Below are 25,193 nucleotides of genomic sequence, written 5' to 3' on the forward strand. Positions count from 1 at the left end.
TTTGAGTTGAACAAATTATAAATGTCTGCATGATGATTTGTCCGTCTTGTCTTGTCTTGTTGACAGGTATGGCATCAATATGTGGGAAAGTGTTTTGTCTTTGTAGGGCATTTGTAAGTTGTACTCTGTCTGCCAACCTACCCCTCCTTTCCCTCCCTATGTTGTCCTTTATCATTGTGTCATTTTTGTTTGTGGAATGTATAAGTTTGTCTTTTATGTCTGTTATTGTCAAATAAAACAAAATTAAAAATAAAAATGCGTGTGAATGATGAGCCGCTAGCAATGCTGTAGAATCGGTTTCCCAATGTAACTTAGGAGGTACGCCGATGACTAACAGGAACTAGTTTGATTTGCACTGTTTGGACAAGGGCATAATGTATGTACAACTTATATTTGGCAACAGGTATTCAGAGCATGGAGACGATCTGGTGATGTCCCACTCCCAGCACAGAATCAGAAATGAGAGGAGGCGAGCAAGCTAACAGTAAAGAGACATGTGTTATTTGAGAGGTTGTCTTTTATTTAGGTAATGTTACGCAGCTTGAAAGCAGAACTAGGTATCTCATGCCCCTAGAGGCCAAAAGCGCTACTGCAGGTTTCGTAGCATGATGCGTATTTTTTTACTCATTAATTGTCCGAGAGAGTAAATACTACGCTGGCAGAAAATACAAACAGAGAGAGGAATATTGAACATTGTGCCATAACCCAGTGACACAATGGAGATATTTTTTTTTACTTAAACTTGGCTATACATACTGCTACAGTGGTGCTAGCCCACAGTTAGCATTGTCCACTAGCCTGTTAGCTTCTTCTTCATGATTCCATTAGTGTGTATTGCACCTCCGACCCAGAGGCAGGGAAGTTTCAAGGGTGGTTTTCCATACAGAGACACCAGGGGGGAGATCATCCCATCAACATTTGTATGACCCCCAGAGGGTCTGCGAAAATGATTTATTAAGGTAAACAACTTACTTAGTTCTTCCTTATAGTGAAATTCTACAAAAACAAATGTAAATTGGGCAAAATTGTCCCGTATAGTTTTCACCCAAATACTGTAGCTTCATCAGCAGCACTGGTAACAAGTATCTCCGCGGTAGAGATATTCAAATGTCTAAGATATATAATCCCTGGACAACAAGGAGCCTTCACAAACTTACTGAGCTTCATTGTGTCTGTGATGGAAACTTCTGTACTGAGCGCTAACACAAATATATTGTGTGTCAGCTTTTGTGTGTGTTTTTTTATGGAAACGGAATAATGATAAAATCATATTGAATTGTCTGATCACAAACATGACAAGCTTCAGCAAAGACATATAATAACACCACAAGTAAATGCTTTAAACTCTGCCTAATCACATTGATTAAAACTGTTTCAGACGATAATAAGAATTTAATTGAAGCCCGTCCAAATAGATCCGATATGACAGATGAACAAAAGACACTCTGCTATGAAAGTGTGCTGAAAGATAGTGAAATAAATGCTCGCAATTACTGCCGATATCGCTCATTTTCTTGGCAAATGAATCCATCAAGCATAACGGTATGATCACTGACCGGTGAAATGAATCGCAGTCCTTCCCCATAGCATGACACCTTAGTTAGTGAGACTTATCAAGCCGTAAGTGAACATTCTGAAGGTTGATGAGCAAGAAGCAGACACAAATGGACAATAGGTGGGTTTCATAATCCAGAATTGAATTATGTCAAAATGTCAGCGCTGAAAACAGAAACACAATGGGAGTGTGTTGGGACTGTGGATTTGAAATTGGAATTGTTTTGACGCCCTTCCCCTGCATCTGACCTTTACACAAATGTAGGTTTCTGTGTTATTTTACCCATTACTAAGTGCATACGCTTGGATTTGGTGCATTAACATTCAGGTATAATTAATAGTAAAACCAGAAAACAAGAGTCAAGCAATTTTACCAGTTAGATAATTGAATACCGTCGCTAAATGAGTTTTAATCACTGTTACACAGCATTGGATAGCAATTACAGACACTTTCCCCTTTGAAATCAATGAAAAATAATGCGCGGCAAACAATAACTCTTGCCTCTTGCAGACTTCATTTGCCACAGTGGCAAATTACACAGTCGATTCATTTTGTTCCCTTCTGTCCGTTGTGCGATAAGGCGGCCATTTGGTGCAGACCATTCCGTCGGCGTCTATCAGCTGTCCGATCGGAGCACTTTGGAAATGGGTGGCGCGGTGAGTAAACGTTCCCTCTTCGGCCCTGTCATTGTGGGGCTCCATTAGACTCTGCGGGGCCGCTAATCTGGCTTCCCTTTTAGCCGGCTCTTGTGGACACCTTGACTGTCTGTGACCTTCCTTATCGCGGCGTGCGGTCCGATGGCGCTGATGAGACGCACACGGAGTTCTGAAAGCGTATCTGATTCATCACGATCGCGGCATCGGGGTTGGTTGCGCGGGTATACAGATGAGCGCCTGGTAAAGTCTCCCAGCGTTATGGTGATTACCAAAAGCTGATTTCCCTCAAGTACTGACTTAAAGCAACTCCGTGTCCATGTGCTGCCATTTTGACTTGGAACTTTAAATATGTGTGGGGTGCCAACCTGAACCGAGTGCATTTTCTAAAGTTCCGCTTTACCCAAATCTAAAAGGTATATAGACCAGTGTGACGCCTCATTTGAAGCTAAGACCTACAAAATCATCTAAAGTTATCTTTTTCCTTACGTTGTTGCCACATTTCATTTCACTGCTTCTTTGTTGCCATTTCGTCACACTTTTTTGCCACATTTTCATCACCTTTATGTCAATTTTCTGTTCTGTTTTCAGTTTCTCTTTTGTTCCTCTTTTGTGGCTTTTATTTTGTTGTTATTTTGTTGCATTTTCATCCTGGTTTTCGTATATTTTTTGTTGCTGTTTTGACACTTTTTTTTTGAAGAAACCTTTCAATCTGAGTGAAGCCAAATTGGAGAAAATGTGCTCGGTTCGGGCGGGGGTTAAGAGGTTAGATTAGACAAAAGGTTGGGGTAACACGTTATAATACCTACACCTTGTTTAGCCTTAAAGTAACAGGGCACCGAGATATGTTCTTACCTTAGACGAGTTGATGTGTAACTGTCTGGTCTTTGTGCGTGCGCTCAGTCACGCAAATGTTGTCAGCTTTTAGCCTGTCCCTCTCAGCATTGGTACAGGGCCAAACGGGGGGTGAATTTACAAGCTGGGAGAGGCTAAACGCTAACAACATTTGCGTGACTGAGGGCACGCACAAAGACCAGACAGGTACGCATCAACTCGTCTAAACTCAGGTGAGAACATATCTCAGTGTGGAAAAACGGTGGCCTGTTCCTTTAATAAACAATGAGTTAACACTTAATTCATTATGAACAATTCATTTGTTAAGTGTGACATTTAACTAATTAAAAACTAATAAGTTAATAATATGAAGAACTATTCATTATGAGTTAGGCATTAACTGTAGTTAAGTAGTTATTAAGTGTTAGTCACACTTCACTAATGAAATGTTCATGATGAATTCAGAGTTAATTCATCATTTTTTAAGGCGTAGTGGTATCGCTTTAGATCAAGGTGTATTCATTAAGGATTAATAAGCATTAGAAATCATTTTAGGGTTGGGGTAAGGGTTTAGGTCAGGGTCAGGTTTAGGTTTGGCTATGAATAAGCGTATTATTAATGGCCTATTAGTATGTTAACAGATAAAAGTATAATAAGCAGTGTGTTAATACTTTACAAGCATATTGTTAATGCTTTTTAATACCTTGTTGATACTAAATGAGCACACCTTAAAGGGACTATACAGAGTATAAAAATGTTAAAATTATATATTTTCCTCCCTCTATATGTTCCAGCAATGTCCTAATGTGTAGAATGAGCTCAGACCTGTTCACCACAACTGCCTCTAAAATCCTGCACGGTCACTCAAAAAGGTGTTAATTCGGGTCGAAGTGACGTCATGCACGACCGTAATATAGAAGCTGCAGTTACACATAAGACCTGAGGTGGCAGTAGTGTGTATAAAATGACAAACTTGCATCTAGCCACTTTAATATGAAGTATTACCGGTGAAGTTATTATAAAGTGTTACCAAAGATGATTCTATTTATTTCTGCTGTTGTTTTATTACAATTTTACATCAAAAGTAGGTGTTTAGTGCCAAACTCGTGACTCTTCAGCGTTTACAAATTTCAGTGGATATATTGACCTACAAAGTGACTTAATTCCCGACTACTTGTGCTTTGTCCTTTGTGAAGACACAACCCACCTTTGCAGGCCAAACATGTTAGTGCGCACAGTGAGGCTATAGAAGCAGAATTACAGCCACCTTCATACTTTTTATGGCCAATGTTAATTTACTCTAAAGCACTCCGCTCTTTTGCACTCAACAATTCAAACCAAAGTGACAAGTTACCACTGCACCAAACCCCTGGAGCACCAGCAACAAAGGGGCTCATCTGAAACGTCACACTTGTCGAATAACATGTTATTATAAAAAAAAATAATAAAACAAATAAATTGGATCAAAACAAACCATGATATCTCTGCTAAAAGCAACTTTTGTGCTGGTAGGTAAGGACAGGCAGTAATCCTCCCATTTGTTTACGAAGCCAGGGTTTTCCATTACAGTCAGAATCAATCAGGGGCCCCTGCTCATTTAAATGGATGGCACCGAACCATGTGGGAACAAAACAGCACCCAAGGACACCTATTATTAGATGTTTGTAATTGTGGCGGCTGCTGGCTCATCTCCCCTCAGCCCCCGCTCCATCACAACAGCAGTGACACAATGAAAAACAAAAAATGACAAGCATTGCATTTTCCTTGGCAATACGACGATTGCTAAAGTGTTGAAAGTTATTTGCATCCGTGTCTACTCGTGGCGTTGATATGTTCAATTATGCAGATGACGGGGAGCGGGGTGGGGGGTGAATTAGTAAAGTGCCCGTGACGCGAGGTTTAATATGGAAGTCGCGTAAAAAGAAATTGCGAAAGGTCTGAAGGTCTAACGTGCACTAAAATAACTCATTCTCAAACTTGCATCCGCAGCACGTTGCAGACTGCGCTCATGCGGTACTAAATCTCGGGGTGAACAGGGGTGACCCGGCGCCGGTGATTGATTGGATTTTTGGGCCCCGAGTGTTTTCCCACTAGGATTCTCCGTCCAGGTGACTTTGTTATTCTCTTTTGTCTATTGTCTGTTATATAAAATACATGCCAAATGCTAAGGCAAATTAAAGCACGGGCACCAGGAGGATGGCCGGGTCGGGTAAGGACAGCACAGTTCTGAAGAAGAAGAAGAATGGCTCAATCAAGTTTTACTGCAGGGTGGATGAGAAGGGCTGGTTAAGTTAAGGTGCCAACACTTCCCCTTTGCACAGCCAGGGTGATGCTGAATTTCGAGGTGTCAGTTGTCAGTTTTTGTAGGAGCCATGAACACTTAGGAACCTTGGAAAAGTTTGCAGGTTTAGGTCGTTTTTTTTTTCTTTTCCCATTTGCAATTACAGGATACAGCCAACGCACAATTGCTGACTGACACTGAAGATCATATTCAAAACTTCTACCATAATAACACATTCAAATAAGCCGCCTATGAATTTTTGATGGAAAAATCTGTCAATTTGCACTGAAACTGGCACATTTTTCAAACCCTCCTAAAGCTACATCTCGCTGAGAGTAAAAAAAAAAAAAAAATCACCCTGTGGCATTCAAATGGCAAAACCAATATAATCACAGGTCCAACTGCGCCTGTCATCTGCGTGGGACGAAACAAATCTCCGGACCTCTTAGTAATGTTGTCGGTAACATTTTTCAACAATGGCGTGACAAAACCCATACAATATCTCATTTGTCCGGACCATTTCCCGACTGATTCATCTTCTCTCCTGGATCGACTTTAAGTTCTGTCCTTCGCGTGTGCAATCTCTGTGTTTCAGAGATTGCATAGGTTTTTCCTGTTATGGATGCCCAAGCTGAGGACTCACTGTTCAAAATATTTCTTTAGCGGCCCTGTCATTCCAATCCGCCCCTTGGACCCATAAGAACCTGGCAGAGAGCAGAAACTGAAGGAATGCACAAGCGTTATTTTTATTCCAAGCAGAACCCAACAATCTGAACTAGGTGTCAAACTTCAGTTCTCTTCATTGTAAACAAAGCTGGTTTATTTCTGTTTTTTACTTTGCCTACAAAGCTGCTGTTTTTTGTTGTTGTTGTCTTTCAGTCATTGCTCCGACATGAAGAAAAGTTGGCTTGTTGGCTCACTGCAGGGGATATGAAGCTACTTTGTTCCCAGTCTATGCAGCAGTTATAAAGTGAACTTGCCTGATTTTCGATGTGTGTGACTGTGCATAGACGCCGGAGTTACTGTTAGGGTCTGGATGTGGGATCAGACTGTGTCATTGAGGGAACAGCAGCTCTAGTCTCTCTGAGAACCTTAGCTGTTCCCTGCGTGCCCCGGTACTGTTCCCCACACTAAGGTGAAAGGGCAGCCTGTTATTCCCCTGTCTATAGCTAAGGGGGAACAGCGGTACTTTGGAATCATTCCGTCGTATTTTAGCTTACCCATTTTGCAAAGAAGAAAGACAGAAGTTAGAAACGGCCCTGGTGTCTGTGCTTATACCAAGATAGGAGGAGATAATAGATATATTTTGAGCGCAATGGGCTTAACCATAAAGGCGTCTGTCGCGGCTGTAATCATGGGGATGTAATGTGTAATTATCTACAAACTTTGTCAGATGATTGCAAACGGGAAGTCCCCAAGGAGAAGTTTCAATAAAGTGAATATTCTATAGAGGAGAGCAGACGGCTCTTTCTATGAGGCCTGACATATTATTGCTGCTAAAATGATCCCCATAGTCATTAAAAAGAGGTTTATGTTCCCTTCATATTCCCGCTTATTTGTAAATGGATTGTTACAATATCCAAACTAATTTCCGTCTACAAAGCAGTCATAGTTTCTAATTTTTTTTAATAACAGTGTGTCACTTTGCCTTTGAGAATAGACATACAGCGTGCAGCCCACGTCATTATTCGCTGACATTTCCCAAACTAGCGGTCTCTTTTTTTCCTCAGTTTTGATTCTGTAAAAACAAAAGCAGCACTTAGTCATTAACTCCGTGGAGCGGTGGGACACTTTTGAATGCCATGTGATGTATTACATCTCATGTAACAGAGCACAACAGGCATAAACGGTGGGGACACAAAGGCCAAATACTGGTGGTGAAGTTCTATTTCAGGCCGATTCATGACTATTTGACATTCTGGAAGGAAATGCATGCTTTGCAGTTTACAGAGAGGGACTGGAAAAGAGTTATGGTCTAAGCCTCCAAGCGAAACTAGATATTTAAAGGGCCAGAAAATCCTATAACTAATGCCATTTCTGTCCCTATACCCAATATTAAGAGTAGCTCTGGTAAGATTTATGAAAGCCTAGGTTACCAAGATCAGGTTTACTTATGCAAGGCTGTTTAAAGAGAAGCTTTTAAAGAAACCTGTCGCTATTGCACAGTGGCAAAACATTAATCTGTCACAACTATTTTGCTGCAGTCACATTTTGTCAGACAGCTAGTAAGGTTCTTTCAATATAGACTTTCCCCTATTAAACCAGATTTGCAAAAGGCTAATCAGATTGTTGTTGCCATGAGCCATTTTTCAGACATACTTTTGAGCTGTGAGGTGTGGCAGCCAGTCCAGCAACTGAAGTGTCATCGGCGAAATGATCACAGATTGTTTGATTGTGGCTAATTTTTATCATTTGGCGACAATTCCTTTCGAAGTTGCGACGTTCATGTGCAGCAGGTCAGTGTGATCTGCGCCGGCATAATGCTGAATGATCCGCTTTTTAGCCAGACAGCCTGTGGGGAAATACTGTTGGCTTTTCTTCCCCCATCCCAGCTTTGATCAGCACCTTGGGATTTTCCGGGCAGGTGTTCAACTGACGACAAACTCTGTCGCACATTTCTGTGTCATACCAGGCCCTAGCATTGCTTCATATGCCTGTTTACTGCCCCCACGTTGCACATTAGTAACAGCCTAACGTATATAAAGGGGCACTTAAGTCGCACATTGTTTTCCAGCTAAATGCCTGTTATTAAAGTTACACACGACATACTGTAGCTACGCTCCAACCCGAATTACTGTCTTAATAAAATCTACTCTGCAGACGTACAGTATATGGAGGCAGGAAACATATGAACATACTCCAGCAGTCTGCTCTGGGGCCAGGAGTGGTGGGAGTCGACAGCTTTGGAAACAAGACCCATGAGGGAGCAAACAATGTACATTATCATGCGATTAAACAAATACACACATAACCTTGTATAAACTTTGACACTTATGAGAAAGGCTGGAATTCATAGGCTGTATTAGGTTTTCCTTTCCGCTAATTTGTTAGAAGTCTTGATTTAGATTCTGAAACTCTTGATCTTCAATCCCACTACATTTTTGAAAATAATCTGGACAACTGAGAAAGTCCACAATGAATAATTTGTGAGCTTCAATGAGTGACTTTCAAGCAAGTTTTGTTTTTCAGACCAATTGAGACAGCATTGAATGGGTTCATGAATGAGTTGCTGTCATGATCATAGCGTGTGCCATTTTAGTTACAGTTGCAAACTTTCATGTATTTGTATGTAGCTCTCTTTAAAAAGTCATTCACTTCAGGCTACTTCAAAGAATCTCAATCTGGTCCCTGTAGCAATATTATGTAATAATCCAAATTAATCCTGGCACTGTCAGAAACTTAGAGAAATAAATGGAACAGACTGAAGTTTGTTATTCGTAGGTTGTTTGTGCTGCCAGCTTACAGTGCGGTGCCAGCACTAGTTTGGCTGTCTTATGATACAATAGTATACAGTGCCACGACCAAACTCAAGGCCTTTGCTGACATCAGAAAATGGGCGTGCGTAAATGTCACACAAGAATTCACGAATGTCTGTTCCAAACTGAGTAAATATTCCAAGCGTGACCTTGTGTTGAACAGAAGAGTAAATATCACTAAAAGGCCAAATCCCTGCGTCATTCACCACAGTGTGTAAGACAGCCGTGATGTGCAGTCAAGGTTTCTTCTCTCATTAGCCACTTTGGCCAGGGAGTTCAATTTTTTGATTGTATATGAAATCTGATGTAATCATTATCATGGTAGGCCACACCTATCTGCACTATGTTAAGAATTATTATGCAAATTGTATTTCAGTGCCATAAAGTCTGAGCACACTGCAGTCGTTTCTGCTCGTCAGCAGTCAATGAACTGTTAAGGGATGGCCGGCTAGACGGTTTATGCACAACTGCGAGCCTCTGGAGCAGGGGTGTCCGGGGTGGCATATTGAAGCATGCATGGGGTGAAGGGCCACAGATCGGGGGTGGTCAGTGCAGCAAAACCCTTGACTAGGTGTATTTAGCAGAGGTTTAAATTGCGCCCCGCACCATTATTTATGCTTAAAACCTTAATGCCAGCTCTGTCTCACAGTAAAATGTTATTTATTTGGTTAAAATTGTGTAGAATTATTAAACTTGAAATAAAAAGGAGCAACCATGGTGATGTGTGCCGATTCAGCAAGAAGGCTGAGGTCCACCAAAAATTGGTCTGAGGGTCCTACACCTTGATGTTTGTTTGCTGTTCTATTAATCTGATGCATTTGTCTGGCAGAAACCATCCTCATTGTGCCTTTATCTGCACAAACCCGTGTGTGCTCTGAATCAGCCACAAATCTCTTAACAGTACAATGATTATTTTTGTGAAATATCGAAGGTTTTCATACCTAGTCCAAGGCATTCAACTATTTCACGCTTTTCATCAGCAGAGAGATCCTTTTTCTTTTCTTTATTGCTTGAAATGGTGGTCTGCTTAATAATGTGGAACGTCCTTGTTCAGTAGTTTTTCCCTTAACTCTGCTCACCTGACAACTAATTATTACAGCTGTCTGAGATGTCAGTGATTCAAAGAGCCCTGAGACACAATACCATCCATGAGTTTAATAGAATTTTCTTTTCTTTTCTTTTTTTTACTTTATGGCACTGAAATAGACTTTGCATAATAATTCTTAATATAGTACCTAGTTATGCCATTGTATTATTGTTTTTTTTTACCAGCCATTTGCTTTTATAGTTAGAAATAAGCACATACATCAAATTGTAGCTACATTTGAAGACTAGCCAAGTGGTCAGCGAGCGAAAAAGCAAATGTCAAGCCCTCAGTGTCCTGATGCTGTCAGGGCATGTTTACAGAGGCCAAGAAAGGTTGTTGGCGGAGATGGGAATGTACTTTATTATATTGAATTACCACAAATTTGATTCGGGGCCAATGTGCACAAAGTCATGCTAGTTAGCCTGGAGGATTAGCTTCCGTCACTAACTCGTTGGCACAGTGGCAAAGTGTTTGCAGACAAATGGACACAGGCATGGCAGCTTTCAGCGCCCGTTACCCGAGGAGCTACCTCAGCTTTAGCACCTGGAGCGGGGCCAGCACTCTCTGCTGACTCAGCCCACGCGTGCATGTTGTTTAAGGGGTTAGCGCAGGCCAACCGCATCTGCAATCCGTACCTCAATGTCAATACTGTACAACGCATCATTGACAACATTTTGGGAAAGAAATCATCCGTGGACCGCAAGTATAGATCGAGGCGGTCTATACTTTGATTATATCATCGTGACTGTCACCAAATAGAGACTTCCTTTGTCTATTAACCCAAGGAAAGACTTCAGTTGGAAAGTGATGCCATTTGAAATCCATGACAGGAGAGCAGCAGACATTAGCACATGTAGAGGGCACCATTATAATGTTTTGGACAGATATTATATGAAAATATAAAGATTGTTGCTTTCTCTGTGATTGTTTCAGGGTTCAGAGATGTAGATGAAACATACCTTTTAAACCCCGCCTAAACAGAGCACATTTTCTCAAGTTCAGCTTTACCCAAATCTAAAATCTGCTTGAAAAAAGCGTCAAAAGAGTGACAAAAGTGCAACAAAACAGGGGAAAAACAAGTGATGAAAACGCAACAAAAAAGCAACAAAAATATGACAAAAAAGTGGGAACATTGGGAGAGGCCAAATGCTAACAGCATCTTTGGTCGTTTTGCGTGACTGAGGGCACACACATATATATATATATATATATATATATATATATATATATATATATATATATATATATATATATATATATATACGGTATGGAAATCTAGTTTGACAATTGGACACATGATGAAGTTTGTGTTATTTCAAACCTAGAGTACAGTCTTTCTTCACAGTGCAGTTAATTACCACTGGTCTCTCTCGCGTTATCAACAGCTCCTGTGTGCGGAGTGCTGCCGTTGCCCAGTCTTACTTGTTCTTAATGGATTCCAAACAGCAGGAGGTATACAGTAAAGGGGGAAATTGTGCCTTTATGGGACTGTACGTGTGGAAGTGCGGCAGGAAAGCTGTTTTTGAAGTCTGTTTTTCCTGCACTCATAATCCACCTACTCACAGCCACTCTTGAAAGGAGGCAGAGCGAGACAGAGAGACACAGCTGTTTGAAGCAAAAAGGGAAAAGCCGGAAGATGCCGGGGCTGAGCTGCGACGCTGGAAAAACAAAAATTAAAGTGTCGATTCTTCGGTTGATACAGTGTCATATGTTTTACCAAATTAGCTGCATGACACCAGCTGCCAAAAGATGGAGCAACAGCCTCTTCAACCACCGCTTTCATGTGGGTATTTTGGGTTAACTGCCTTGCCAATGTGGACTTATCTTACTAAACTTTAAAAGACAACCACTCAGCCACCTGAGCCACTGTCACCCCCAATGTTAGTCATGATAGAGATGATAATATAGAGAAAGCATGTGGAAGTAAAGGGGAAAACAGGCTCTCCTTTTTAAAATCATCTGCCTTTTCAGAGTAGTGTGAATGAAAGAAGGTAAATTTGAAGCTGACAATAGATTAGATTGTCCCACTAATAATTGTGCCCGAACAAAGATTCTAAGCAGTTCTTTGTTATATAATCATGTATGTATTTCAAAGTAGAGCATCTCCAGACTGAAAAGTATGACTATGAGCAATGACTCTTAGTGTGGGGCTTTTTGGGAATGAAAATTAGAACATCAAACATGGAGCACATTGAGGACAGCGGTGCCATTAGAACCCTTCTCAGCTCATGCTGTCGCTGTCCTTCCTGTCCCTGTATTATTAAAGCCCGTCTCGTGGAGCGATGGCTGATGAGCACAGTAAATTAGCAGGCGACGGGTCGGCTCCGGGCTTTATGTAATGTTACACCCTCCCTGTCAGGCCAGATTAGCTTTGTACAAAGGGGAAAAGGCCACGAACAAGCAAATGAACAAGGGAAATTAAGAAACACATTGCTTCCAGTCTGGCTGACTACCAGGCTGTGAAACCCGCTCCCAACCCGGTCCACATCCAGCTGGAGGAAAATTGAAAGCAAATGTGCAGATTGTAGAAGGTCGGAGTATCTTTACAGACATCCAATGAAATGATTCTGATTACCGTTCTTCCGTTCTTCACTGCTCGAACAATTTTTGATCCTCCACCCCTGAAATGGCTTTCACAAATTTTGGATAAACCATCACAGAGTGAGGCCTACATCAATTCTGCTGCTTACCCTTCAATTTGCATATCACAAGTGGCATATTATCTCAGTTTTAATTATTATCGATTTGTTAGACAGCGTTTTCACACGGTTCACAAAGATATCACAAAGACTCAAGGAATTAGAACAGTTCAATGAATGAGAAAGGAACTATACCTTTTTAATTAAAGTGCAACTTCCCGACTTTAATCATGTTTCTCACTTTTATTGTGTTCGCTGTTAACCTGGCTAACACCAGGCTGCTGTGTACGCTCGAATTATTTCGAACTGCACAACAGCCTGGGGACCATGGCCAAATCTCCGGTGGATTTGGGAACCAATCACAGAGCGAGGAGGGACGGCAAGACGATGACGCGCTATTCGATATACGGAAGCTTGTAGTTTATTTACGGATAATTTAAAAAAAAGTTTATTTACGGATCCAACATGACAGCAGCAGACACGATGGTATTTTTTGATCAAGCTTTAGACCTTGTTCTAAATAATTTAGCTCAAAAGTTTACAGCGGGTACGTCATACGTCATCTCATACGATGATATGATTGGCTGGGGCTACGTGCAGACGCATGAGACTTTTTTTTCTTTTTTTTCGTATCGCCCAATAAACGACTATGGACGATCGTAAACCACACCTCTCCTACGAGAAAATGAATTGGTGGTCCCCAGACTAAATATCACTTGTGATTTTAGTCTGGTGTTAGCCAGGCTAGTTCGCTGTACAATCTATTGATAAATACATTAATTCATTAACACATTAATAGATTCATTATAATATACAACATACAGAAAGCTCATATTAACTCTATTGATATTTAAAAGTGTTGATAACAGACCTTAATTTGTATAAAGTGTACTGTAGTATCACAGCATTGTGTCCTAAACAATGACACAATGACTTGCTAAAAGTTGTACTTGAGAACAAAGTAACTGTTTTGGTGTAAAGGTCAGATCTGTGTGCGTGTGTCGATGTAATAGGGACACAACACATACACTAGAACGGATTTGATATTTCCAAAGAAGATAAAAGTAATAGGAGTGACAGTAACTTCAAAGGGTTCCTCAAGTACAAGTACATGTAAGTGAGCACGGCCCGCCTCTGGCCACAGTGCAGTCAGAGCCATCCCGGGGTTCAGGGTTGACACCTCTGTGTGAGAAATGTTCACCTATAAATACACCTGTGTCTTACTTATAGAGCCGTGGAAGGGAACATATGGCGTATCCATGCAGCGGCTGAACCTGCTGCAGATTTAACACGAGCTGTCAAACAGTGAACCAGGATCCTGGGAATAAACAGGATATCTGAGGTGTCACAGCTTCTTAGGCTACAGGCTGACAGCCAGTTAGGCATCCATACTGCCACCTGCGAGGAAAGCACCAAGGTAAGTCTTTTGTTCTGAGGTTGGTCCTGAGAGATATTCTTAGCATGTTGCTTTTTATGCAGCTAAAGACTTACATGAAGAACTAAGTATATGTACCAGAAGAAAATTCCAGTGAAAAGTTTTTATTACACTGATACATTTTGTATTATCTAGTGACAAACGGCTTTTAATATATCAATGTTAAGGAGCTCATTTTAACCTGTACTTGTTTTTTCTGGCCTGAAGCAAAAACTCAACTTATGATGCAATCTCCCTGTTCACTGTGTGCTGTGAATTCTGTGTACCTAGATATATCTGCATATAAGGTTAGACCAGGTAGCAAGCAAAATCCCTCAAAATAGCTATACGTATCTCTCTCTCTCTCAAAAAAAAACAACACCCGGTAACTCCGTGCTGCCATGAATACACAATAAAGATGCAAAATTGTATTGGGACAGCACGTAATGTTCCTGAAAATATGAAAACATAGTGCGTTGCTTGTGAATGCACCACTGCCAATCTGGTAAACACCTTTGGATAGCGCACAGGAGGGGGCTTCATAGCACATTATATAGGAACTCTTCAATTCTGCAACATCTGCTCATCACCAGCGGCGGCAAACCTGCCCCTCACAGAAAATCAACAAAGTTACTCCAACAGGCAAGTTCAAAAGACGTCGAAAAGTGAGTCTTGTGCTGTACAAATCTGTTTTTGTAAAGGTGTAAAGGCACACTGGCTTTTTCATTCCGATTCATTTCTTATCACAACGCTGCCTTGAGCTAAACATTTAAAGGGGGAGCATGAGAAGAACTTTTCTGATTTATGTCTTTCAAACGCAAAGAAAGGCTTAGTAGATTTGCATGGAGAAGTGTGGCGAACCCCTTAAACTTTGTACTGAAGTAGTACAAAGTGTTTCTTCTAAATAATATAAGTCAAGTTTCGGCTGGGAGATTGAACGCTCAAGTTGCATTCAATTGTAGGTGCAGTTGAGATTTGCGTCCCTCATAAAGGCATTGTTAATAACTGATTTATTTACCAAAACCATTTGATGCTTTTGAGTCTTAAGTGAAGCCTCTATAAATGTTTAAACCATTTTTTTTCTTGTATCCAAGTCAAAGTATATGCCTGAAAATGTGCATCTGTGTGTGGAAGGAGAATAGGGTCTACCTCTGCTCTGTGCGAAGCTGTTAAATGCCTCCAACGCCCGCTGTATCATTTAGCATTGGCTTTTAGAGAACCCCTGCGCAGGTAAAGTCTACTCTGAACGGTCCAAAGTACCCACTCCCCACCAAGGCCAAGCTGTGCACAGTTCACCCAAGTCCATCCAAACAACATTAGAAAACAATGGTAATGCTTTTGTTTAGAGCAAATGAACACAAATTCCATTAGGGCCGGATAAGCTTTATCACGAGAATGCTAAACAAGTTGAGGTCGAGAGTCTGAGGGCCCGCTGCCAAATATGGACTCGCCGCTGTTTCGCTTCCTCCTCAAATGCTCTTCCTGAGACAGAGGCGCAGTTATATTCACTTACTTTGCCATTTTGACTTGTACAAAAGCTTAGCCAAACTTAAAACGCCTTAAACTGTATCATTTGAATAATCCTGGCAGTGGAAGGAGGCATTTACATAACTACAAGCTGGATTCTATTCAAGCCGGCGCATGTGCTGAAGGAGCGTGTCCCAATGGCAATGCTGAGGTGCGAAATATCATGGTGATAGATTCATGTGCAGTACTGCTTGAAGAAATAATAATTTGATACCGCGCGCCCACATTCATTCAAGGTAAGCCATTGTATTTTTGCAAGCTTAAGTAGTTGCTACCAGGCTATTGCTGAAAAATACGGCGACATTTATCAAATTAAGGAAAAAAATTATGCTTCTCTTAATATTATCATTTTTACTCAAACCACGTCCTGCATGCTTAATATAAATCTATAGGTAGATCTCTGGGCCATGCTATCTATGTTGCTTGCTAGCCATTATCATTAAAAGACTATGTAAAATAATCTGCTTTTCCCATTTCTTATGAGTTGCTGATTGCCCATTCTTGCATACAGCTTATATATAAGCTGTATGCAAGCTTATATATAAGCTGTATGTTTCAAGAACAACAACAAAAATATATACAGTGGGTTGCAGAAGTATCCACCCCACCCATTAACCTTACGACATTTTGCCACACTATGGCCCACAAACAAATATTTTGAGTTGAAATTGAAACTTAAAAGTGGGGTTTGCAAAAGTGTAGGCCCCCTTTTCTTTAAAGGGACACTGCGTTTCATTTTGGACTATGGTGTTGACATCAATACAAAACATGTTCCTCATGACCAGCTCTACACAGAAAAGACAAGTACTGCAGTAGGTAGTCAAAGGATGGATTTGGATGAGGACCTAATCTGCTCAAATCTTATATTCTGCTGACTTTAGTCGACATCGCCATGGAGACGAACTGGAGACGTCCAGTAAAGTTACAGTCATGTTTGAGCCGCTCACAGCAAAAGCTCATGTTTGTTTGTACATTTATGAGGTATTTTTCAATGATAAATATCTGTCAGGAAATAATTGCTAGTATTTCTACTTCATTTATTGGATGAAATTATACACAGTGTGGCTTTAAGTGCAACCAACTGCCTTGAGAAGTTGTCTGATGATTCTGAATGATTGAACCAATGATTAAATAGATGGGAGGGATAGGTTATAAAAAGATTTCCAAAGCTTTGAACATCTCTCAAAGTACTGTTAAATACACCATCCAGGAATGGATAGAGTATGGCATCACTGCAAACCCACCAAGACCCGGCCGTCCTCCTCGAATTAGTGACCGAACAAGGACGGCACTGACCAGAGCTGTTACCAAGAAGCCTATGATGACCCTGGATGAACTGCAGAGAGCTACAGCTCAGGTGGGGGAAACTGTCCACAGAACAACTATTAGTCGTACACTTCACAAATCTGGCCTGGAGTCCAAATCACCTTCCTCCACATGTTTGCCGTATCGTCCATGTGAACAGCAAACGGGACCTCTTATGGTTTTCTGTTTAAAATCATGTATAAATTTCACTTCACTTAGAGTGTGTCTTTCACGTAAAATTTCAACTGTGACAAAATGTCGAAAAGTTAAAGGGGGACGGATACTTTTTCAACCCACTGGATATATACAATACACCCTACTTGAATTTACATATAGCTTCGAGTCTATTATAGAGTGAACGCAATCATTTTCATTTCTAAACTGCGCTAAATGAACCCTCTGACTTTTGCCGGCTCCATCCAGGCGGCTCTCTATTTTGATCAAAGCCCTGTCCAGCCTCCGTGAGTCGAGGCCGGAAGATCTCCAGATAGCTGCATAAATTAACATCATTAATGGGAGCGACACAGCCATTTAATTGTGGCCCTTGTATTCAGGATGGCAGGCCGCCGATGAGCTGCCCCCAACCCCCCTGCGTCACTCTCTCTCTCCGTGCAAGCAAAAGGGAAAAAAAGACGCAGGCAAAGAGAAGAAAGGTAGGACTGGCTGATGAGCAAAGATGTTAATTTTATGGAGATATACAGCCTCTTGTTCGTCTGTTTAGGTGCACTTGATAGGGAGGCTAATTATGAGGCGCAAATACAAGGATGGTTACACTATTCTTTACAAGTGCCGAGGACTTTGAGGCGCCGTGTTGCAAAGGCTAATTAGAGAAAGATGAAGTGTGGTCACAAAGAGCCTGCCGGTGATGCAGTTTACGGTGGTAAAGATACTGTATCAGACAAAGACTTAGCAGGGTCATGGTGTAAAATGTAATTACAAGCTAATATTAGGTTAGTGGAAATCAAAACATGTAATATTTACAGTGTACAAGTGTGAGCGAGCAGTGTCAAAGAGGTTCCTCCAAAGTTAGATTTGCGTCTCTGCCGGCAACTATGTGCTCGACCCACTTTTTTTTACTTTCTATTGGATTCCTTTTCGAAGGCCGACAAATACAATACTTATTTTGATACCCTAACCCTACCTTTTTGTGGGTTTTGACCTCTTAACCCCCATTTGGGTAATGACAAACTGGAGATATGCTCGGTTCAGGCGAGGGTTCAGATGTGGATTAATTTGTTGTTCTTAAAGCAGTACTAAGTAACTTGTTTACCTTAATATATCCTTTTCGTAGTTCCTGTGGGGGTAATACAAGTGTTAATGGGATGATTGGGGGGGTCTTTCATCTCCCCCTGGTGTCTCTGACCACACTTGCAGCTTTCCATGCTCCGATCCAGAGGCCCCAATACACACTAATGAAGCTAACGGGCTAACGGGCAAAGCTAGCTGCGGGCTAGCACCACTTAAACAGTATTTACAGCCAAGTCTGAGTGAAAAAAAAAGATCTCCATTGTGTAATTGGATGTACAATATCCCTCTCTCCTTTTGTCTTTTCTATCAGCGTAGTATTTACTCTCATGGACAATTAATGAGTAAAAAAACGTAACGTAATGCTACGACACCTGCAGTGGCACTCATGGCCTCTAGTAGCACAAGTTGCTTAGTACTGCTTTAAAGTTGTTACAGTATGTTATAGATTCTTCATCCCATTGGAGCTGCAATGCGCAAGGAATCGCACATTTTTACTTTAAATAGAAATACGTGTTTATTTAATGCTTATTGACTCTGATATTGTGTGTTTACCAGAAGTCTCAGTGGGCCACATTTTCTCTTAGACATCCCTTGTGTTCATTTAGTACAAATTGAGTGCTGCTTCCCGTACTCGTATGATTTGATTTGTCCTCTTTCCACTGTCTTTCACTTCAGCCCTTTTGAGGATCAGGCAAAACGAGCCCAATCAAACTGACGAAACAATGCTCTTTGACCAATAACCATGACGTTGTAGGTCTCTTCTTCACACTCTTCAAAGTATGACCCATTGCCTCCACTTTGGCCTCTTTTCTGTTCCATCCATCTCTCACCGTCTCACCCGACAAAAAAAAAGCCACTCACTGACACCATTTAATTTCAACCAGGACCAAAGCGCGACCAGCACTGGGGAGACTATGAATAAATGATATGCACTATTTCACACTTTGACTGTTTCCGTTAATGTTTGAGCCTCACCCATTTCATTCATGCGCTGGTGTGAACGCAGAAGCCCCGCCCCTCGCGGGTCCTTCCGTGTGTGGTAACAAATGTCCCCCCGGCTGCTGCTGTGTGGATGTCCCCTGCTTGGCTGATGGATCTGCCCAGGCTGGAGTCAACAGCGGGCTCTGATTGAATTCCCCAACATCAGATTAATCTTATGGCCCCACAGCAGACCCCCAGAAGAACGAGCTAAAGTCAATGCATTGTGATCCATACACTCAGATAGATTAACTGGGAGAGAGTCGGAGGAAAAATTTAAAAGTTATTTTTTTTTTTTTTCACGCAGGCATGGTGTGCGCAAGTTTATTGGCACCATTAAATGGTTATTGTGATTAAAGAGGCGAAGGCAAGGACAAACCCGGGCAATTTGCATCATAAAAAGGGGCAGAGGGTAATTGGGAACACTTTTGGACATAGTTGTAAAATGGATGCGTGCGCTAGAAGGAGACTTCTGCATGGATAGTTAGAATCGACCGCAATGGAAAATCTCCTGACAAGCGCTTTGTCCAAATTATTATTATTATTATTTTATTTCCTGGATAATTAATGTAATTTCAACCTGGATAAACTCAAACAGACAAAAGCAGCAATTAGGAAGATTTTTGACATGTATATTAATTTTGTCGCTCACACCCCGCGGTAGACATCGATGTATGTATGAAAGTCAGTATGGATGAACAGCTTGGCGTTCGGGCTGTTTTCCCTGGAGCCTGGACACTGGTGGTGGTATGAAGACCTGTGAAGATGCAGCAGGGAGAAGCTGTGGGCAGAAGAGGCGGAGATGGGGTAGAGGTGGGTCGCAGCACAGCTGGGAAGCCAATGAACCATGATTGCTGGGGCTTAAAAGCAGGACCGAGGGCGATGATTGGCTGCTACGGAGATGCGCCTCTACGCTGATGGCTGAGGTGGAGGTGTGGCCCTCTCGGAAGCGATCATTGGCTGGAGGTAGGTGATGCTGAAATTAGTCTACCAGGTTGAATTAACGCTTAGGCTTAATTTCTATCTCATGAAAAGCACATGCAGATAATGAAAATGATGCAACTCTCAAACCCTTGGTGCTAAAGGACAAAAGTTAACATTATGTACAAAGTGATGTGATTTTAATTCCGTTCAGAAAAGTGCTTGAAAGTTGCGTAAAATTCACTCTTCATAAACAAGATGCAAATCTGCAAGAGGCAGGAAAAAAAAACCTTTGGTTTTAATCGTTCCCGAATAAAAGAGACTGGCGAGTGTCTGTCCCCTTGCGCGTGCTCTCTCTCCCATGTGCATCTTCATGAATAAATGCTTCTAATTACAAAACAATCCACAAAGAAACCTCTCTATGACTTGGTGGGTTTGATTTCTTCATTTTTAAAATCAAAAACAAAGATTTCAATCTATGATGCGCAGAAATGGCAGCCAAAGCACACAGTGAACACAGTGGATGTTTGGTGACACTAATCATGAAAAAGCCAGTGAGCAATTCTGTGCGTAAAAGGTGGGGACAATTAGGTTCTCGCCGCGGGAGGAAAATTATCTGCCTATCCACCTAAAAGCACAATTTCCACAAAAATGATGTATTAAAGTCAGTGAGTGCAGCACTAAAGATGCTAAATGAAGATAAAGTAAACATAAACATGAGCCATTTGCCATATGAGCTGAATAAGCGCGATAATGGTTTGTGCAAAATTGTTGGGTTAATGGTCTCAGGACAATGGAGAAAGCGCAGTCTATGCTATTCCTCTTCATGGCGTGGTGACTGTACGTGTGTCATTGGGTGTGGCGGCCGGACAGATGTTTGCTGTGTGTCGGCGGCCCTTGTGAATCGCCCTGTAATGGTGCTCATGTGTCTATCTCCCAAACAGCAGTGGGATGGATCTCAATGGAACGCTTGGCTCCCTGCACATCTGTCTGAACAAGGGTGTTAGCTTAGTCACAATCATGGTGACAGAAAAACAGTGCTGTGTGATTATTCCTTGATGAAACTTTCATGAGATTACGTAAAGTGAATTTGGCCGATTTCCTTTGCCAATTGCCTTTCTTGCTGTGACTGAAGTAGGCAATTTGAGTGAAGTGTTTCGCGCAGGGACACGGCAACAGTGTGTGCCCGGGCGAGATTCAACCTGACAACCCTCTCACCCGGAATGACTTTATTTTGTTAAAGTAGCTCGCAGGGAAAAAGGGTTTGGAGATCAGACAGCAAGCAATGACTGCTTCCGTCTTGACTCCAATCTGAGATCTTCTAATTCATACTGCGTCTGGTTCCAAAAAAAGAACATTTAGAGATATTAAACATGTTATAATTTTACATCCTCATCACAAAGATGATGTTTTGTTTTGTTTTGTTTTACAAATGCTGCACATTTAGTCCATCTCCTTCGTCAACACTCAAAACTGTAGCCAGCACTCCAATATAGATACAGGCGGAATCCTTTGAATCAACCTTATAGATGGGAGCAACATCTGGGAACTTTTGCTGAGCAACGCATCCTTTTGGGGAAAATCAAGACTTAATAAATACATTGGTGTGTATGTGGGAACAGGAATATATATTGGAAGATTTTTATTTTTTTTTGGAAACTTATATGCAGATCCTTGAAAATCGCATATGTCCGCGACAGACTTTACCGTGGGTCTGGAAGTGTAGGGCCACTTTACTGTCCATGACTGGGGCTTGAGGAGACAGCTTGTTGTTTTTTAATACATTTTATTTTCAATCTACTTCATGTATGCCCTTGACGTTTTTAAGTTTTTATAGTTTGTTATGTACGTTTCATGTTGCACGATTGCTCTGAAGAAAATTCTTACACTGTAATAAGTGCTGCAGACCAAACTTTGGTTTGAAACATTTTAATTAGTTACTAAGTACTTATTTTTTTATAAATTTAAATTTTTGGTTGACAAATAAGTACTATATATCATTATTACAGCACCATAAAAAATACAGATTTTATTGCTTTAGGTGAAAACACTTTAAGTATTTATTTTGTCTGAGTGGTGGCCCTGTAATGACAAAACTAACATAATGTGTTGATCGAACACAAACTTGGCCCGGGGGGCGGGTTTAGGCTGACTTTCAGACCGGTTCAAGCCGGTCTGGTGCAACGTCTTCTTGGGAGCTGAGCAGCAGAAGTGCCTTCGCCATCGCGATGGATCCAAATATTTTCCAGGTGAACGAGACAAGGTACGTGTATCCTTTACTGCAAACGGTGGTTATCTTGTTTGTCAAATTTGTCCAAAAAATTAGTTCGACATACATGCTCAAAGCTAGCATTAGCCGATGTTAACATGTTGCTGTTGGTCGCTAGAAAGAAATGGTTTGGAAAACTTTGTTGCGTTTATGTGTTATGTGTTTTAAGATACTGGTGAATGAATTTGGTTTAACATTGTAAGTGGCCGTGAAAGCTAGCGCGTTGGGGAGGAGGACTATCTGAACAGAGAGGATCATACTAAAGTCTATATACACACACACACACACACACATGTACGAGCCAGTGCGTCCTGAGAGGCCTTGATAAAAGCCAGGAATATTCACGCATCTCTAAAAATCAGACACGTGTAGGCGAAACGAAATTGCGCTCGGATCTAACGCACCACAACAGTGTTAGCTCCACGAGCTCAGAACCAGAGACCCGCACAGTGTTCAGTGTTGTTTACTCTTGTCAGTGATGTAATGAACGCGTTCATATTTTGGGCGAACGTGAACTGAACGCACAGTGTTACTGCCTGATGAACGAAACCATGAACGCGTTCATTCTGGTGTCTGTGAACGGCATTTCCCGTTCTATTTACGTTCGTTCAATATGGTGCCAGATTTCTTATATCTGTGATTTAAGACCGCGGATCAGTGAATGTAAAACCCGCCGTCACAGTTTTACCAGCGGTTCTAAACTCTGGCGGGTCCACGGTGTAGCTCGCGCTTGCTCCGCTCCGCCCCCGCGCCCACGGCCCGACTGTGTCCAGTTCTGTGGGGCTGAACTCTGCTGTTTATGGCTCTGGCACATGCCCTGGCACACCGGTGACCCGCGGGTCTGCACGGTGCCCGTGAGCAGCCACAGTGTGAGGCTACGAAGCGAGTTTCCCTTGTGTAACGTCTGTCTTTCCAAGCTCCTCTGCTCCGCGTGCGCTCATTTACATAAAGACACAATGTGGAGTTTTTTAACTACAAATCAGCTCCTAAAACAATCTTATTCACGTGATTAATTTACCAAATTAACACACATGCAATTGAATATTTGTAGCTTCATTTTCCACCAAGAATTTACCAATTAAACTTAAAAAAAAAAAAGAATAAAATAAAATATGATTAGCAAAGATAACCAAAATCCACTCATAAAACAGTGACAGGCTGACATGAGAGAGCTGCATAACACTAAGAGAGGATAATATTTTTAAGTCATGGCTGAAGTCAACTTTCTCCAGCTCTACCAAGGTTGGCAAAAATGCATTTAAAAATGCATCAGATTGTTGCTTTATGAGCGGGGAAATATACGTCTCACCTTTTTCACCTCGATCCGTTTTCATGCCTGAATAACAGCTCGCAGCAACAACAAAAAAAAGAACTATGAACTAGTTCATTTTGAAATTTTTGAACGGAACTTTGAAGTAGTTCATGTAGAAAATGAACTTTCCCAACACTGACTCTTGTTCTCCCCTCATCAAACGCACACTTTATTATCTCCAGTTCACCCTGCGTCACCGTAAAGTTGTACAAAAACATATAGTAAACGTGGTGCGGTATCAGTTCATGTTTGTGCTAACCACAGGTAACTTCTCCCCTTTTTGTAAGATTCTAAGTGAACGTTGTTGTATGGCCTCATTCGGTAGGGGGGACTGTGCATCGATTCAAACTGTTAGGGCTGTAATATTTATCATTAGCCTAAACTTCGTTTATGATAACAATGGATACATTCACTTGTTAAATAAGCTCTCAGAAAAAAACTCAGGGTGTGCAATAATAAGACAGGAATACAGCAGATGATGCGTAATGTAAAAAATACTGGAAAATCTGATTATTTTGACAAATGACATTCCACTGCCATGTTTTCTAGATAATGCATTAACTTGGGGAGGGGACCTCTGTGTAGGTTCTTGGGTGTTGTCCATCGTAGACAGAGTCCCTCTAGTCCTCATCTGTACTCAGAGGTGGAGTGTCGGACGTTTCGCTCTTTGTCCCACTTAAGCTTTTTGTGCAAATGGACGAGCATATATTATCCATATGTGCATCGACTGTGTGTATATTTCTGTCTAACAGTTCATTTCTTCTGTTAACAGACTGGTGACTTACTGATACCTAAAAGACCTGACGGTGGACCAAGATATGATACAGGTCAAATTAACTTTGCTGTGCTTTTAAATATGGGTGACTTTTATTTATTTTTTTTGTTCATTCTTTTTTTTTACATATAATTTTACAGTTCAGCTTTTTCAAGAGACAAAGAAGAAAAACAATGTGATAAATGACCTGATGTCCCAAACCTTCAGCCTACAAAGGCAAGAAGCTTTATCTGAAGGATCCAATGTTGCTACTCTACTTGATCGGTGGCCGGCCCTTTTTAGATGAATCTCAGGTGTGGCTCTAAAATGTTGTTGCATTTAAGTATGTATTTACATGGTTGTGTATCAAAAATGTTTTTTTGTTCTGCAGATTTGTGAACAATTTCAGCAGCTTGCTGGCATATCTCTGGAGCCAACGTTTATCCGAGAACACAGCCAAGATGTTCTCACTATTCAACTCAAAAGGTGGCACTCGGTGAAAAGATGGTTCAGGTATATACTTTTACAATGTATGAACATTTTACACTTACAATGTGAATTATTGTGGGTCCCTGGTTTGTGGTAGGGGATAAAACATGTCGACAATAAATTTGAATGAAATTCATGTGTGTTATAGAGTCCATCTTCAAAGGTTGAAAAGAGGAGAGACGTTTTGCTGAGATGTCTCATGGCGTACATTGGGGAGAACCAGGCTGACCTCATTTGTGATGACCAGGTAACAACTTTTACAACTTTACAACTTTCAGTGTCTTGAAAGGGCTATAGGGCTGGAGGCAGGACATGATCAAGAGAAATAAGATTAAACTAAAACTAGTGATTATAAGTTTAAAAAATGTGGTCCTGTTGTGGCTTAAAGTTCAAGAACAAGAGGAATGGCACGTGAGACGATAAACTAAGGGTTATTGTGTAAATGCAGCTC

General features: G+C 41.2%; 1 protein-coding gene across 2 annotated transcripts in view; it reads right to left on the reverse strand.

The window, feature by feature from the left end:
• Window positions 1-25,193, reverse strand: part of grid1a (glutamate receptor, ionotropic, delta 1a) — a 319,171-nt gene that overhangs the window by 198,256 nt on the left and 95,722 nt on the right. The window lies entirely within an intron of this gene.

The sequence above is a fragment of the Gobius niger genome, assembly GCF_951799975.1.
Source record: "Gobius niger genome assembly, chromosome: 7".
NCBI classification, from domain to species: Eukaryota; Metazoa; Chordata; class Actinopteri; order Gobiiformes; family Gobiidae; genus Gobius; species Gobius niger.